The sequence below is a fragment of the Ursus americanus genome, chromosome 1 (genome assembly GCF_024610735.1).
Source record: "Ursus americanus isolate L20-20 chromosome 1, mUrsAme1.1.p, whole genome shotgun sequence".
Classification (NCBI taxonomy): domain Eukaryota; kingdom Metazoa; phylum Chordata; class Mammalia; order Carnivora; family Ursidae; genus Ursus; species Ursus americanus.
Genome location: NC_142127.1, coordinates 27,765,073 through 27,780,173, shown reverse-complemented (window position 1 = coordinate 27,780,173; position 15,101 = coordinate 27,765,073).

The following is a 15,101-nucleotide window of genomic DNA, read 5'->3' as shown; positions in this document are numbered from 1 at the left end:
CCCTTTATGGATCCAAGAAAGGTCTAGGGTTACTATAGTCACCAGAGGCCAATTTCCAAACCTTATAAAGCTTGGGGAGTTAAAAATTAAAAACAAAAACAAAACACACACACATACATAACACACACACAAACTTGTAAGGCAATATGTGGTCTAAAATTGCATGTTTGTCGGGGAGAGGGAATATAAAAAGGGAAAGGAGAAAGGCGTATTTTGTCATATTTGATATCAGTACTAAATTAATTTCTTTTCATTCTACTGTAGGCTTTTTACAGCTCTTTTCTGGATGATTCTAAGAGCTTTCTAAAATATCTTCCTCTTTCTACTTTGGTTAATCCTTCACACTGCCATCAAAATTATGGTTCTAAAATGCAAATTTGATCTCCATCTATCCTAGTTAAAATCTCTCCATGATTCATATCGATTCTTTTGACAGGGTATAATTCTTTAATTATCTGACCTCAACCTATATTTTCAGTCAGATTTTCTGATCTGCTGTCTTGTGGACATCATGAAACCTCACAGAACTAAACTGCTTTTTTAATCATGTGAGCTAGTGGAAACTCTGGTACATAAAAGATAATTAGCAACCTTTGTTGAATAAAAATATATTGCATTTTAGGTATTATTTATATTGTGTTAGCGTGCATAGGTATTTCTAACAGTGAGTAAAAATGCAGATAATATTTTGAACTACTCAGATAATCTTGTGAATTATTCCACTTAGATAAATGGAATAATCACAGGAACTTGGCGACTACTCTACAGCATGACCTGGATTTATTAGGTAATAGTTCAGAGTTCTGGCTAGACAGTCAGCTGTGAAATCTGACGTAACTGTCCAGTGCCTCAGTTTCTTCAGCTGCCAAATGGGGATAATAAAGCATGATTTCTAGGGAAGAGTTAACGGTTAATAGATGTAAATTTCTCAGGACAGTATGTAGCAAATTTTACATAAAAATGAGCCTTTATATCAATCTCAGATGTCTCTGTACACCAAAAGAAACCATTATATCAGTGATCTCAAAATATCAAGGAATATACATGTCTGTGAGTCTAAAGTAAACAGTTCTTTGTGTCTTCCTTGCCTCCTCCTGATCCAGCCTTTTCTCTTCTCCCCTCTGCTCGAAGGCCCAGGACAATGGTCCATAAAGACAACACCAGTATGCCCAGTAACCTCTCGCTTAAGGTGGGGTCACTGATGGGGAGAACAGGCAGGAGAAGGAAGAGAAGAGGGTGGTGAGGGAATATATTACAACGGCACTAGTGGCTGAGTGGGTTCCAGGACCTGAGGCCAGCCGGCCTGGGCAGGGACCACTCCATATGGCACCCCCTGCCTCTAGGATCTAGTAGCCACTGCACCCCCGTTGCCCCCCAGGCCTGGGCTTTTTGCCATCTCGCTCTTACCAGCCCTGGGCTCCTACTCTTCTTGACCATTACACTACACTTTACCTACATCTTTGGAAAGAGTTTACTTAGTCAACTCTTCTGAAATGTTCCCATTTATTTCCTGCAAGGAACTTGACCAAAGCAATACTAAAAAGAAGTAATTTGATTTCGAATCTTGTAACTAATATTGCTTGTTGAATATATTTGCTTATTGTCAAAGACAAACACCCCCTAATGCCAAAATAGTTATTATCTTTATCACAGTTGTTACAACTGGATATGTGAATTGTATTTCATCAAAATATGGCTTTTGCTCTATGGCAGTTGATTTTTTTTTTTTTAATTGACAAATTGAGAAAAGCAGTTGTTTCTGGACAACTTTGAAACCAAAGCAGCCTTCTGCAGATATTAAGGTCATGATACGGAGATTAACTAAATAGTAATGTATTGTCTTGCCTGGAAACTTAGCTGCTATAACAGTCACTTGGATCCTGGCAGAACGTATTTAAAATATAATCTATTCTATTTAAAGAAATGTATTTACTTATTTTGACAACTGAAAACAATAAACTTATCTTTCCAAGCAGCAACTATTTTAATTCAGTGCTGAAAAAAAAAAAAAAAAGCTATTGGGCAAGGTAGAGAGAGCGTGGATAAAAGTAACAGTAAAAGCAGAAGGAATAGGATTTTTCTTCTTTGCATTTCCCCAAGGTGTTTTGCCCATGGCAGTGATGTTCAAATACATATTTATCAGAGAGAGAGAGAAAAAAAGGGAGAGATAGAGATTCGAGAATCAGAAAATAATAAATTTGACTTCTGAGTTTTTTGGACTCATGGAAAATTTTGTTGCTCTGATTGTACTTAAAACTCTGTTGTTCTGGTAAATGCATTGAAATAATTGGTATTTTTCCATCTTTAAAATGGGGAATACAGTGCATTTATTTAAAAGTAGAGCATTTACTAGAACATTTGAAAATATTTTATTGTAATAAAAAGTAGTATTACTGAATTATACATTTTATCAAGATATTTTATATGTGGAAAATTATACTTGCAGTTATAATGATAGATATATCAATTTAAAAATATATTTTGATGAATTACAGTTTTATTAGAAAGTTAAACTCATAGAGACTCTTACCCACATATACTCTGTAGGTAACTCTAGGAATTCATACATTATATTTCTTTTCAGCCTTTTGTTGACAGCATTAGCTTATTTTGCAGCTTCAGGCAAAAAACAAACAAGTAATTTTTAAAAATCCTGTGAAATATAAAACCCAGCTCCAAAATTAATGGATAACAATAAAGTTTGAAGTTTTTTTCCAAAACAATTAGTTTTAGGAAAACTTATATGCAGATTTTCCTTCACAGATATGCCTCCCTTCTGAAAGTAGGAGTCTTTCCACTCCAACGTATATTTCAATTCCTGAAATCTTATAGAGGAATACGTTCTTTTTGGTTATTCTGAAATAATATTTGTTTTATGTACTCCAAACAATGGATGCAAACCTGAAGAAGTTTTCTATTCTCAGAGGACTTCTTCTCAGATCCATAAAGGCCAAGTAAGCAGTCACTCACTGCACTTTGAAAACCAGCAGATGATGTCTGGTTAGAAGTAACAGACTTTGGCAATAGTAAGAAATCTAAGGGCCTGCGTCTGGTTTGAAGGAAGCAAAAAGTGACAGAATTAAAATGAACTGAAATGATGCAGTTGTCAAATGAGAGTCTGTTCCAAATCTGAGATTTACTGAACCAACAGTTTCTCTGCCAGTGCACTGTATTGGTCAGACATAGAAATTTTATGTTTCAGAGGAACAGCCAGAGGAAAACCAGCTGAAACAGCAGACGGTGTACCTCATTCATAACTTCACACTTTTCCCTTGATGTCCTGTTCTTCATACTGTTAGGATACATCCTCTTACATTTTCCTACCCAATTAATTGGAATGTAAAGAGTTCATTCTCTAGGTGTGTGATTGTTTACCTTTTTCCTAAGAGAGGAAGTTCTTAGAAGAATTTATCCAGCTTATATACAAATAAGAAACTGGGGCAAAAAGTGTATTTTACTCTCATTCCAACTTATGGTCAATACTGAAATGGACCCTGTAAGGCAGTTGTGGTTCATATGTAAAAGAACTGATCCAGTATTAGAGGGAAAAAAAAATTGGCTTGGTGAATGCAGGCCTGTGGAGCCATGGAAAATAATTGTTCACAGAACTCCTGACAGTTTCAATCACAGGATTCCCTGCAATGACTGGAAGAAATTGCAGGGTAACTTGTTCAGGGACGATTCAGAAATCGATACAAACCCAAAGGTCGACTTCTTTGTTTCTGATTTAAGATGTGGACCAAAACAAATCTATCATCACTGAATTATTTTTCCTAACAGGGCATATATTCATGTGTGTGCTTGTGTGTGTGTGTGTGTGTGTGTGTGTGTGTGTGTTTGTACGTAAACATGAAATTGCATGTTTTGAGATGAATCTGGTGGTTTCTTTTCATTTTCCCCAAACATCTTACTAGTTATTTATTAAGAATCAAAAAATGTCCCGAGTAAAATAAACCTGATGTTGCTTTCCATCCAAGAATTTGTGAAACTGAAGTTGAATTTAGACCATGCTAGAACACAACGAGAGCAGTCCTTTTATACAAATCCATGTGTAATTCCAAACCAAATAGCTGCAAAATAAATTGGCAACTGGTATATTCTAATAATATGCTGCCAGTTATGGAGCTGGGATAAGCTAAACCTGGAATTTAATTATAAATGAAAACCAAAAGAATCCGAAAGAAGTAAGAAACCGGGTAAGAATTCATTTTGATAGTATGCTGAAAGTCTCTTTCTTTTTCTATATCTTATTTCCTAAACACCCATCTTTCCATACTAGGTTCTTACAATTTAAATCAAAATCCAAAAGTACCACTGAGGGTATCTGCTCAGATCATTTAAAATATAGAAAAACAAACAAATGAAAGACATAATTTTCATGCTCTGATTTCATCTACTCACCTTTCATTCAGTCATTGTAAGGATAGTTGTCTCTCTTACTTCTGAAATGCCTGCTTTCTCTAGCCCAGACGGTACCAACATGCACCCCCCAAAAGCCATTTTTTCAGGAGACACTTGATAAACATTTAAATCCACAGTGACAGCACATCTGAATGACAGTCCCCTAGAATTGTGACACCCAACCCGGACAAACCATAAACATACGAAGCTGGTTTAAGTTGTTTAATTTTTCCTAACCTAGGTTTTCTGTGAAGAGCTTGCTTATCTCTCCCTCTTATCCCTGCCATGAGTGAAGAAACACACTCATTAGAAATGTATCCTGAAAATAAAACTCTCTAAAAAGCAATGGCTCATCAGAAAATTCACCACATTACCCACTGGTTACAGAGTGTTTTGAACCAGATTTTGTTCCACTTTCATTGGAAAGCATCACACTAATTTGGTAATCAACGTGTCCTCTAAAATCAGACAGTGCTATTTGGGTAGTGACCAATATACTGCAACTCGTTTTAAGATAATAATCTAATAATTTATTTCAGAAACTTTTCGTACATGTGCCACATCCTCGGATTCCTATGGAGAAGCAATTCCTGTCAATTCTTAATATAGACATTAATGCCAAGTAACATATAAGAAACAGACTCACAATATTTTCCTGGCAAAATAACTGTAAAACTAAGAACTTTGTGTTCTAGGACTCTCAGGATAATTCCACAGTGAGATCTGCTGTTACAATGAGTATGTGAATCCTAGAGCAACCTACAAACATTTTGCTATATTGAAATATGAAATATCCAGAGAGGGATATTATGCATTTCATACATATAGAAGCATAGATTGCTCTATGCGTTAATCATGGCCATTTGTGTGCATTTTTTATTTTTATTACCTAGGCTTGGAGCGATCTTTGCAAAACAGACCCATAACAAACACGTAAAAATAGAATAAAAAGCACATTCCCCATAAAGTGCTTGCACAGCACAGAAATGTAAAATTTTGGCACCCAGTCAGTTTTGTGTGGTATAAAAAAATTTCTTATATTTAAATTCTCTGTATTTTACAAGGCTTTTTATGTAAAACCTTAAGTGGAGTTGACTGTTGATCCCGGTTGATTTGGCCATGTGACGCCTTCCAGGTTGGGGAGCTCTCGCTTCACTGTTTCTTATCAGCTCTCCTTACTACCGCCATGTGGGGCCAATTTGTTCCTTCTGCAGAGAAAGAAGGGGTTTGGATTTAATTTGAAGCCTTGACATAAGGTTTAATTTGCTAAAAAGGGGAGCTATGCCATTGTAAATCTTGGAGGAGACACTAAGGTTGTGAGAGCTGTCAGCCCAATCTGTTTTAAGCACTGTTTGAGGTGGTTTGTTAAAGAACCTATATTTCTTTCCAGACCCCACTCACCTAATTGAATTGATGCTTAATTGCAAATATAATTCTATTCTGTATTCTCATCAACTGTTTATTTTTTGAGAGAGGGATGATGGGTTATAGAAAGTTTTCATATGAAATATGTATTTACAGTAGATGCACAGATTAGATAGTGTGGTATGAGTATGAAACTCAGGAAAGGACAATATTCATCTTATTTTTTACATCTCAATAAAAATAGAGAAGGAAATATGATGAGCTGTAGTAGGATGAACTCGATAGAGACAAATAGGAGATTCCTAGCTGTGAGGATTATTTAACAATGAGTAGTAGTTATGCTGGAAGTTGGGAAATCCTTGTTTTCCATGGTTTTTAAAAATGAAGACAGACGTTGAGTTATAAATTTTGTTTGGGTAATTTGGGGATAAGAAATGGAGAAATAGCCTAATTCTCACCCTTGGGGCTTCACCGTATTCCCATCCCAGCAGCATTTGTAACTGTGAGGGGGCTTTCAGCTCTGATGAGACTGAAGGGGTCATTGTCATGCAGTGTGTGGTGATGATGGATAGAAAGTATCCTGCAGGTCAGGGGCAATTTCTGACCCATTTCTGCTCTTCCTAAAATGAACTGTGCAGTTAGAAAAATAAAAAAAAGTACATGAATATCTTTTATTTACTCCTAGAAATGATATGTTTGTGTCTTTACATCTGTGTGGAGTGTGTTGTGTTGCATGTGTGTTTAACATTAGAGAAACAACATTTAAAATCAGTGTTTAAGATCAATCTCCCTGGAGCCTACCATCTAGATTTATATTCCAACCTGGCCCTTTGCTATTTTTTGAATAAGGTACATACACTCTCAGTGCTTCTGGGATAGTAATAGTACTTTCTTCTACGTTGTTGTGAGCGTTACATGAGAAACATTTGTATTTATGGCTTACATGTTAGTGGTTATTATTAATTACTATTTTTCTGTGATCTTAGACCAACCCTTCTGCACTCTAACAAACTCTATTCCTTCCATCATGTTCATTTCCTGTTTCTATAAAAGTGTGGACCTGAAGAAATAAATTATATTTGCCCAAGAGTACTCAGAAGTAGAACACAGGAAACTTTTGAATTCCTTAAAAAAATTAAAGTATCCGTGAATCCTCAATTCTAATTTCAAACCTATCTATTTTTTGATAGACACATAGTGATAAATACTTTTGGGGATTATAATTTCCTATAGTATTTATGACCTAAAATCCAAGTGATGGAAAGTTTTAGAAACAAGTAGGAGCCCTATCTTCATATGTTTTAAAAAATTACTCAGTATTTTTAGCTTGTCAAAGATTTAAGTCACAGTAATTCAAATAAATGGGCATAATCTCACATTGTTTTCATAAAAAGTATGAATTTTTTTATTTTTGAAATGAAATTCACCTTTATTACTTTGTATACTCACATAGTCTGGGGATTAATTTGAGAAATGTTATCATCAGGCAGCATCCTTTGTGTTCTGGACAATAATTTTGCTTGGAAATGAGCACTGATGCAGTACTAAATAGTTTCAAGCCTATTTATGGTGTCCTGTGGGCCCTACTAATTTGCTGAGAAACCTTTTGCTTAATTGTAATCAGTCATCAAGTGTTTTATAAAGCTACTTTATCCTTAAATGTGTGCTAGGTATTGTGAGGATACTGGTGAAGTGAGTGGCATAGGACAAGTCCTTCTGGAGCTTGATTTCTAATTAGGAAGAAAGCAAGACTGATACACGTCCATTCATTATCAGGCAGATAGATACCTTTGTGCATCTTCACTGCTCTGCACGATGGGTATCTGTCAGTAAATAAAACAGACTAAAGGAGCAATGGTGCTTGGTTTCTACAGAGTTGGGAGACAAACAATAAAATAGAATATTTAATACCAGTCGGGGATGAAGGTTACAGAGAAAACTAATCTCTGAAGGGTGCTAGAGAGAGCAGAGCTGAGGATGTTCCAATTTTAAATAAGGTGATCAGTAATTTACATTTGAACAAAGACCTGAAGAAGCTGAGGAAGCCAACAGCAAGTAAAGGATTCCAGGTTGAATAGAAACTAGCAAAAACAAAAGCCCATGAGGGAGAACTTGGCTGGAAAATTCTGGGGAAAGCAAAGAGGCCAATATAACTAGAAGTGAGTGAGTAAAGGTAAGTTTAAGTGGGATATGAGTCAGAAGGGAACAATCATATGGTCTATGTGGGCATTTTAGGACTTGGTCTTACTGAATTAGAGTCATTGGAGGGTGTTGGAAAGAAGATTGATCTGGGAATCTGATCTGACTTAACAGTTTTACAAGAATTACATGGCCTGCTGTATTGAGTATAACCTTGCCTTCCCCCCTAACTCCTCAGCCCTATTATAGGAAACACAGAGACCAATGAGGAGATAAAGATGATATCTTAAGACAGAGTGGTGGCTGTAGACATAGACAGACACGGTGAAATTCTGGATATATTTTTATGATCAAGCCAACAAGATTTGGTGTTGGATTCCTTACTGGGCAGGAAAGAATGTGGAGTCAAAGATAATGGCAAGGTTGTTAGGCCTGAGGTACTGGGAACAGAATTTTTAATCAGTTGAGGTGGGACAAGCTAGTACAGCAGGTTTGGGGAAGAATATTATGAAGAGTTTGAAGTAAAGTATGTTATGTCCTAGCAGCAGATTTGGTATCAAAATGAAGATGTCAAGTAGACAGTGCATATATTCCTATAGGTTGCAATTTAGGAGATAGGTCAAGGATGCAGATATAAATTAAGGTGTGTCAATTGGTGTTTGAAACCATAAGATTGAATGAGAACACCAAAGGAGTGAGTGTAGTGAAGAGTGAGGAAAGGTTGCATAGATTTATCCTTGAGGTACTTGGAAGATACAAGTTTGGGGAGATGGGGTAGAACAAGAAAGCAGACTGAGGAGGAGTAGGGAGAGGAATAGGGAGAAAATAATTTTGTTCTGGAAGCAGGTAGGAGGTGGAAGTGAAGGTAGGAGCTTGTGGAAATTATATCCTGATTGCTTTTCCTTTATCAGAAACTAGCAAACAAAGTTAATCAGCTAAGGAAAATGATAGAGACAGATATTTTAAATTTGGGAAGAGAAAGATCTATAATTTACTAAGAGCTTGAGAAAGTAAGCAGATAGGACCATATCATATGACTGCTAGAAAACCTTAAGAGCTGCTTGAGTTTTGTGAGAAGAATTCAAAGCCAGTCTGTGTGATTGTGTGTTTTTTTCCTAGTGATGTTAATCTGCATGCATGTAGGCATTGTGTTTTGATTAACAATTGGTACCTAATAAACCACTTCAATACTTAATGGCTTAAAACCACAACAATGTAAAACCACAACATTTATTTTGTTCATAGACCTCAGGAAATTTATTTTGAGCAGACCTCAGAAAATATTGCTCATTTCTGTTCATACTGTTCAGAAGTATTGAGCTGTGTTGGTTTGACTGGAACTAAAGGATCCATTTCCAAGGGGTTTGCTCAAGACTGGCAAGTTGATGCTGCCAGCCCGCCAGGAACTCAGTGGGCTGATGGCAGAGTCCTAGTTCCTCTCCATGTGGGTTTCTCCACAGAATCACTTGGGCTTTCCCACAGCATGGCAGCTGAATGCTGCTGCTACTGCTGCTTCTGCTTCCTCTTCTTCTCCCTCCTCCTCCTCCATCTTCGTCCTCCTCCTCCTCCTCCTTCTTCTTTTAGATTTAATTTACTTGAAAGAGAGAAAGAGAGAGAATGAGCACAGGGCAGAGGGGGAGAGGGAGAGAAAGTCCAAACAGGCTCTGTGTTGAATGTGGTATCTAACATGGGGTTTGATCTCACTACCCTGAGATCACAACCTGAGCCAAAATCAAGAGTCAGATTTGGCAGCTGGCTTCTAAGAGCAAGTGTTCCAAGACACCTAGGTAAAACCTGCAAAGTTTCCTGTGACCTAGCCTTAGAAAACTAAGAATGACATTTCTATGGTCAAGTAAACCAGAGAGATCATCATCCAAGATTCTCTCAAGGGAAGGAAAATTAGACTCCACCTTTACTGGGAGGAATATATGGACCTCTTTATTCTACTACACAAGAACTTGGCAGGGATTTCAATTTAGTCAGGTTTGGGTTTTTTTCCATAAGAGTATGATGAGGAAAATTAAAAGTATATTCTCAGGGTAGATTATAAAGACAAATTATGGAATTTGATAGAGTAAGGCAGGGAATTAACACAGAAAAAAAAGTGTTGGCCTATGAAAAATTGGTGGGACTAATGGATTTTCTATTCCAATGGAGTTGAACAATGGATGGAGAAGAATATGAGTGGGAGACAGCTGAAATCTGGGATGCGATGCTTTCAGGGATGGGTGCTTGGACTGAGATTGCAAATGGGTTCTCATGGGAATGATGGCAATCTCTATTATGATCATGGATGTGATTGGCTATAAAAGACAGACTTTTTTTTTTTTTTTAAGAAAATGGTTTATAATGGAGTAAGTTTTGCACTCTGGACATTCCAAGAAGATAGAAGTGAGTGTGGTAGGGGGCAGAGAAGATCTCTTGCAGGAGAAAGACATAAATATGTGCCTTTAAGGATTTCAAAAGGAAGAAAAGAAGATGTGTTTTAAGTAGGAGTGAAGGCATAGATATAGGAAAAAGAGTTAGATGTTGGTAAAAACACTCTGTTGATTAGTGGAAGGTGTCTACTAGAGAAAAGACCTCTTGGAGGACATTGAAAATCAGCAAGAAGTGTTTAGATTTCATGATATTAGATATAAGTCTTCATGACTTTTTCCCTAGCAGAATAGCACATTGAAATTGACTGCTAAGAAAGTTCCGCCTGAAGTGGTTAAAAGAACGGTTATGAATTGATACAATCTGTGGCTCAGAAATCAAAAACTTCAGAATGTGAGTGTGAGAATTTGACCATCTGTAAAGGGGAGAAGTGATGAAGAGAAAGAGACAGATAAGAGAAAATATTTTCAAGAAACAGCATGTTTGAACATAATTATTGACTGAATAGGAGCTTAGGTAAAAGAAAAAAGTGAAAAGTACTTAATGTTTAGAATTCTGATTGACCAGGAATTTGGTGATAGAATTTGACAGGTATATGGAAATTGGTAAAAAAAAAAAAAAAATCTGGAATATGTTTAGTTTGGCAAGTGGTTTGTTGTGGTAAAAAATACACTTCAAATTTGGAATACATTTATTAAAATTTACTATGCACTGACTATTGAAGTGCTTATTTATTTACCTCGCATTATTTCAGAAATAATTTAAAGCAGCTAATAAAGATCTGGCATATGAAATATATCATTTAGCTGGTATGGTATAAGTAAACACAAGTAAATGGCATATACATTCTCAAGGAATTTATAAATAAAATGAAGATATTTAGATAGCATTTGGAAGTATTTATATTTCAGGTAAAAGGAAAAAAGCAATTAACATGCTATCTGACATATATAGTCAGATACTCAGTATAATTTTTTTTAAGTACTAGTACATGGCAGGTATCATGTCAGGCAATGAATATAAAATGTCATTACAAAAATAGAAACAGTTGCTGCCCTCATGGACATTCCAGTCCTACAGAACAGACCAATAGCAATCACTTGATTACAAAAACACTACGTTTGATTATTTCTAACATGCATTTTTTTCCCCATTTTGACATCTCTGAAATTGGGATGTATCTTATAATTCACAGAGTCTTAAAGTTATAACTGATGGTGTTTTCTCTTTCTTGGTGAGTGCTTGCAATAACAGTGTGTCTTACGTTGATGGTATCTTTCTAATAAAATGTAATACACTAAATATAAAATAAACGTAGCATATTTAAAAGAGAAGTGCAGAGTGTTCCCACTCCTTATTTTATGGGATACAACCTTGTAGTAAGAGGAAGAAAGGGGCTATGAGAGGATCGGAAAGAAGGAAGAGCCCTTCTTGTGGCTTAAAGGAAGGCAACATACTAGAGAAGTTGAAGGGGGGGGGGAGGGGTCATTGAGGCCGAAAGCAGAAAGCACTGGGGACTCTGTTTTAGAAGAATCCAGAGAAACGGGAAAGGTGTAGACCCTGAAGGGTCTGGTAGGGTAAATTAAGTACTTTGGTGTTTTTCTTTAGAGAAATGAAAATTCCTGAAGTGTCTTGATTTATGGCTTCATACGATAATATTTGTGTTCAGCCAATGTGTGTGGAGAAATTAATGGAATGAATGAAGAAAAAAGAGATGAAGGGGGCGATGGGTGGCTTAGTCTGCCTTCGGCTCAGGTCATGATCCCAGCTGGGATTGAGCCCCACAAGCCCCACATTGGACTCCCTGCTCAATGGTAGTCTGCTTCTCCCCCTGTCCCTGCCCCTGCTCATGCTCTCTCTCTTGCTCTGCACGTACTCTTTCTCTCAAATAAATAAATAAAATCTTGAAAAAAAAAAGAAAAAAGAGATAGAAACATGAGAATAGCAATGGAAATTGAAAGTAGATGAGTAAAGTTTAGCAAAAAACAAACAAACAAAAAAACCACATCTGTAAGGATTAGTTACATCCTACTTAACTAGAGTCACAGATGGACATTTACCAACAAAGTAGATAAAATTGAAATTTGCCATTGCTCCAGAATTTTGTAACTACATATTTGAGACTGGGTCATCAGGGAGTCAAGTGGCAATAAAAATAGATAAAGCACCAGTTCTAAAAGAGATTAGTGAAAGAGAATGCCCATGCAGACAAATATGTAAACAAAACTCTATGTGAGGCATGCTTTTGGAATTTCCAAGCATGTTTCTATATAATAAGATAAAGATGTCAGTACTAAAGCAAATTCATTAACTACTATCACTCAAAAAAAAAAAAAAAAAAAAAAACCCCAAAAGATGGAGTACACAATATAATCATAATGGGCTCAGAATATTTGGCATTGGGTAGGAGTAAAAATAGCGTTTCACATTCTTTGACATTTAACCTTACTATGTGCCTGGTGTGGATTCAGAACATTGCTTGGAGTTGTTTTTTTTTTTTTTTTTTTTTTTAATGTAATTCTCCCAGCACCCTAGGTAGTAAGAGCTATTATAGTCTCTTTTTTGCATACGAATAAACCGAGTAACACAGTTTATGATAGTAAATCCTGAGTTCGGGAGTCGAACCCAGGCAGTCTGATTTTTCAGGGCACACTGAAACTGTGCTTATGAGATGAGACATATGACTGCAGCAGCTGACCGTCATCATTCACACACTGCATATTTACTACACACCTACTTTGTTCTGGTCCTAGTGGTAGGAATGGAATCACAAATTCTGAGGAAACAAAAGTACCTGCTAAGAATCTCACCATGTAATCCTTCACCTCGACTCTTGTAGATTTCAGTCATTTACCTTTAGTTTTGCTGTAAGGCTTTGGATTGTGGTACCATGTAACAACGTGATTCTAATTTAAGTAGCATGTATTAGCCTCTTAATGTTACTATATATATTCTGTTTTATAATGCAATTGACTGAGGAAGGTTGTGTTTTGTCTCATTTTTTAGCCAGCAAAAATATACACCCGTTACTTTTCCAGACTGTAGAGCAACATCAAATTAATTTAAAGTGTGTTTCATTTTGTTTAGTTTCTCTGAAACTCTCTTCTTGCTGTGAATAATAATAATTACTCTTCCTTAGCGCTCCGATCAGCTAGTAAATTTCACCAGTTGATCAAACTGGGCAAATAGGATGAAACAGAAATCTTAGTTACACTTATACTACTTAAAGTCCTGCCATAAAGTAGTGTTCCTTTCAACTCCTTTAGTTTATACTGTATAAGAAATTATGTCCTCCCTGCACCATTGCTGTATAATACATGTATGAAAAAACACAAAGCCTCCAGTCCCAGTAGCCTTCTCTGGTGCTCCGATAAAGTTAGCATAGGCTTTCAATGTATTTCCAATATTTTAAATATTGAAAACGTATCGGTGCAAAGACAAATGGCATGGAATATTGCTTTGCATTATAGGAGGATGTCTAAGAAACCTTCAATGCTAAGTATAAAATACAACAAATTCTAAGATAAGAGTGGGAAACAGGAAGGGAAATAACATATTTAATATTAGGCTGGTACTGAGAAAGATCTTTGTCCTAATATAATAAAGCTTTAAAATACATTTTTTAAAGATTTTATTTATTAATGTATTTTAGAGAGCTCGAGCAGGAGTGAGTATGAGTGGGGAGAGGGGCAAAGAGAGAGGAAGAGGGAGAGGGAATCTCAAGCAACTGGGCGCTGAGCACAGAGCCTGAGGCAGGGCTTGATCTCAAGACCCATGAGATCATGACCTGAACCGAAACCAAGAGTCGGAGGCTTCATGGACTGAGACACCAGGTGCCCCAAAATAAATTTTTATATAGATGCGATAATGCAAAAATCATGTTGCTGGTTATTGCAACCCAAAATGCACAGAGAATGCCTTTATTGTAAAAATGGTGCACCTCATGCTCCCTTTGTATGCCTTTTTTTGGGCTTAGTCTTTGAGTATTTCCTTCCAAAGCTTCTGATACATTGTGGTGATCCTTCCACGTTCTCTCAGCCATTTCCACTTGGTATCAATGTCTGGTTTGGTGTAAAGCTGTTGTCCACAGCTGTTCAACTGCAGAAATAACTATCTTCTATCCAAGTGGTAACATAGGACTTAAAATCTTATTAGTTCAAGATGTATTTACTGAGCACCGGCAATGGTCAGTCACCAACTGTTCCATGTACTCACAATAGATCAGTGAACAAAACAGACAACCCCTGTTTCCTGGAGTTTACACTCCGGTGGGACTACACAGTAAAGAAATGACAACAAATTCATGTGTAGTATCTCAGCTGGTGTTAAATACTGTAAAGTGCTATAAAGAAAAATTAAATTAAGGGGATAGAGAGCTAGAGGGAGAAGAACGATATCTTATATACTGATTTCCATAAAGGCCACTCTAATCTGGTGACTTTTAGAAAGACATTTGAGAGCAGTATGCCATATATACATAGAAAGAGGAAGATTTTTTAGGCAAAGGAAATCAATACAGTCAAGATTGTATAGATTTTTTTCTAGCAATAACAATAACATTTACTCAGTTTTTCATGTCAAGGGTATGAGAAATACTTTTTCATTATATGAAATCTTATGCCCTAGACTGAAAAAAGAAAAAGATTTTTTGGTGAGAAAAATTCTGTTTCTGGTACATTTGGCTAGAGATAGCCTAAGCAGAAGAGACTGTGTACTCCGTAGCCAGAAGGCTTCAATTCAAATCCTACTTCACACACTCACTAGCTATGTATGTCCTTTGGGTAAGTCACTTGCCGGTCTGTGACTTTTCCCTGAAGTGT